We start from the raw sequence: 3,957 nt of genomic DNA on the forward strand, positions 1-3,957 counted from the left end.
TTAAAAAAGAGAAAAGACTGCCCCTTCGCCTCTTTGTCGAACTCCCCGAGTTTGTCTTGGGGCCGGAGGATGCCAGGGTTTTGCAATGCTTCACCTTGGAGCTCCCTGATTGACTTCCTCTTTCTTTTAATGCAATCAAAGCCCAGGGCAAAGAAATCTGAAGGGCGTCTCCCCATTCATGCTGACCATGATCTGATCTTGGCTGATGCTCCTCTATCAGGGAGGAAGAAGATAGAGGGCAGATAGAGTGTTCAGGCAGACTGTGGTTCCATTGAATATTTGCAAATTAAGCCAACGTTACTTTATACTTGGTGCAAGCTGGGGAATGGTGGTGGGTTCAAAAGTCCTCTCCCTGGCCCTAGATAACCCACCCCAGCTCAGGTTTAAGAGCAGAGCTGGCATCAGGGTGGGGATCTGTCTCTCCAAAGCACACCTGAATTGTTACCTGTGGGCTCTCCTAGATTAAATCCCAAACTTCAATCACCATCTAGACTTCCCTAGTCCCATAGGAAGTGCTTTGGGCACCCTTATATCTCTGGCAAATGCCCCCAAGGGACTCACCAATTGCTTCTCACCTCTACTTAAACTCACAGGATCCCTGACTAAAGTTGTGACAGCCTTAATAAAGATTCAGTCAGGAGCAGCCAAAACAGAGTTGAGACACCCTTTCAGAGCAAGATTAGCCAGAGATATAAGCTTGCACCAAATTTGCAAAAATAAAACTCAAGACTCCAGAGATTCCCAGATGCAAATAACAGAGCGGGGCAGGAGAGAGAAGGAAAACCTCTACTCAGCCCCCTGGTGGCGATCAGTCGTACCCCACAGACCTGGACTGGTCAGCAGCATCTGCACATGGAAACAAACAGTGCTCAGGCCAAACGAGGTAGGAATTGAGGAGCTGACCCAAGATGTTGGCTGCCTGAGTCTGAGTGGCAAATGCTCTCCCTGCCTTCCCCTGGGTAGTGGATACCCAAATCTAACCCATGTCATTTCAGCACTTGTGACAGAAAGTCTCCCAAACACTCCCCTCACCAGAGTAAAAATGTACAAGCACAATACATTAAACAGCAAAAACAAAACAAAACCCTGGTAGCCCTTTTACTGCACCACAATGAGCCACCTGAGGCAGATGCCTCACATTGTCCAATGGTAGGACCATCTGTGACTGGAAATAGCCAAGGATGCAGCTCTGTACAGATATGATTGGTCTGGGTGCCCCTGAAAGACCTAGAAACAGTGGTAGTTTCTGTGAACGTGGGATAGGGAATGTGCTCCAAGCTTTAGGTTAAACTATAAAGGTGTTGTCCTAAGTAGGCTCATCACTGCCTGGCAATTCAATGAAATTTATTTCTAAACAGACACGACATGGGACTGTACCTTTAAAGGAGGAGCCATGCTAATAGTTCCACTGTGCTGTGGAACAAGGACACATATGACACATTTCCAACTGGAGGCTGCTCTCTTCGCCTAGTTCCCATACCACTATGAAAGGTGGCTGGGACTCTTTCTTTTTTCTTTTTTCAGTACACTGAACATACCACAGAGATGAAATTAGTTCTAAATTGGCCTTTTCTATAGTGCAAGAAGAGCTCTCTACCATCAGTGATCTTAACATAGTTATTACCTACCGTGACATTTCTTTTAAAAAAAGATACTGTTTGTGATGAATAGGTTTTCTCCTTAAAACTGACTGTTTAGACTTTTTTTTATCAATTGCTTTGCTTTTCCATTAAGATCAGAAAAAGAGATGCAACATTAAATAGATAAACTCTTCTCATAGGATGACCTTTTTCTTGCTTGCTACCTTTTTCTTTTGCTTCTAGTTCCCTTTTGGGAGTAACTTTCTAGGGTGATAAAGTACACATTTTCTTATCCTTTAAAGTAACATATCTATGGTAAGGTTGACATCTCCATCATTGGCATTGTTGCTTTGAACCAAAGCACCAGCATCTCAGCTTTGGTGCTGCTTGAGAGCAGCAAACCTTGAATTATTAACAGTCTTTATTATAGTTATAACTCTTTAGAGCATACGGAACTTCAGTCATTCAGCTGGGATGAGTAACACTCCATTAACAAATATATGTATCGCAGCATACATATTGATGCGGCTTATTTTTGAATTCCGGTGTAAATTAATCCATGGCATGGTTCCATAGGACTGGCATGCTTGTTAATCATTTATAACTTCATTAAAATTGTTGTCCTAAGACCTTGGTTTCTAATGGGAAGAGGGGGAGAAATATCCTTGTTTACCTTGAAAGGTGTGGTGGCTCTACAAAGCTCCTTCACATGTTGCATTCACATGTAAACAAGCTTTTACTTACGAAGCCCTTGATCCTAACTAAGGCTTAGTCACAAACTCTTTTATCAGCCCGTTTGGGCTCTTTGACCTGTTATTCCTCACATGAATGGTTTCTGAGTTTTCCTAAGTTTGAAATTGCTTTCTGCATGGATGTGATCTAAATTACCAGTCATATTGTCCATTATAAAGGAGTTTCCATAGATCAGACAGGCTGTGCTGCAAAAACACCCCAAATGCAAAATCACAAGAACATCAGAAAAACGTATCTGTTGTTGCATTGTAAACCCTTACCTGTTTGTGATTTTCATTGTCTCCAGGATCAGTATCTAAGGCTCCAGATAATCAAAAAGTAGGTGAGAGGGAACAAAGCCAGTACAATATCTTCAATATCAGTAGCCTTTTTTTTTAATCTTTCAAGCATATGAGTGGGGAGCCTTTGACCTCCCAGATGTTTTGAACTACAGCTCCCACAATCCCTTGCCACTGGCTGCAGATTCTGCAAGAAAATTCAAAACATGCAGAGGTCCAAAGTTTCTCCCTCCTGTTTCTGTATATTTGTTCTGGAATACTTGTGAAATTTCAAAGACAGAAATATCAGCAGCAATTTGGGGAGGGGAATGGAACAGGAAAATATTATACTTGCATTTTGCTTTTGAGGCCACTGTACAGGCTTAATGAAGGCTTTACTCTGAATTTAGCAATAGCGCTAATTAAAAACAAAAAACAAAAAAACACTATGTCAGTGCCCAACATTTTAAAGTGAATGCTGTTTCTTCATTCAGATATACTTACTGGCCTTAGCGCAGTGGTTCCCAACCTGTTGGTCGGCACCCCTTTGGGGGTCGAATGACCATTTCATGGGGGTTGCCTAAGACCATTGGAAAACACCTATTTAATTACAGTTGTGAAGTAGCAATGAAAATAATTTCATGAGTTTGGGTCACCACAACATGAGGAATTGTATTAAAGGGTCACAGCATTAGGAAGGTTGGGAACCACTGCCTTAGAGGCAGGCTGAACTTTTGAAAAAAGTGAAATTATATTCTATGACAAAAATTGGAAGATAGGTAGAGTGCACAGACAGGGACAGTTGCCAGATGTTCCACAATAGAATGGAACAGTTAGGGTGCATCTATATTACTTAATTTTAACCCTATTTTAAACAAACAAGCTTCATTTCTATACCACTTCATACCGCCTAAGCAGTGTCTAAGCGGTTTACAACTGTAAGCTAATTTACCCCCAACAATCTGGGTACTCATTTTAACGACCTCAGAAGGATGCAAGCCTAGTCGAGCTTGAACCCTTTTGCTGGTCTTGAACTTGCAACCTTATGGTTTTGAGTGAGTGGCTGCAGTACAGGCATTTAACCACTGCGCCACCAGGGCTCCTATTTTAAGTGCCATAGCTACTTCCTATGTTGTCCTGGGATTTGTAGCATGGTGTGATATACTTAGTGTTTTCTGTTGGGAAAGATCTAGTCTACTCCTGTGAGTCATAGTACTCAAAGTCTCTATCAGAGAATTCTAGGTGCCTCAGCAAATTACAGTCCATGGGATTCCATAGGATAGCACCATGGTAGGTTAAAATGGTATCAGTTGATGGCTGTTGGTTTAAAAACAGGCTTCCTCAGTCTCTAGATGTGTTGGACTACA

Source organism: Sceloporus occidentalis, unplaced genomic scaffold (genome assembly GCF_023333645.1).
Source record: "Sceloporus occidentalis isolate IW3139 unplaced genomic scaffold, rSceOcc1.0.p SCAF_4, whole genome shotgun sequence".
Taxonomy (NCBI): Eukaryota; Metazoa; Chordata; class Lepidosauria; order Squamata; family Phrynosomatidae; genus Sceloporus; species Sceloporus occidentalis.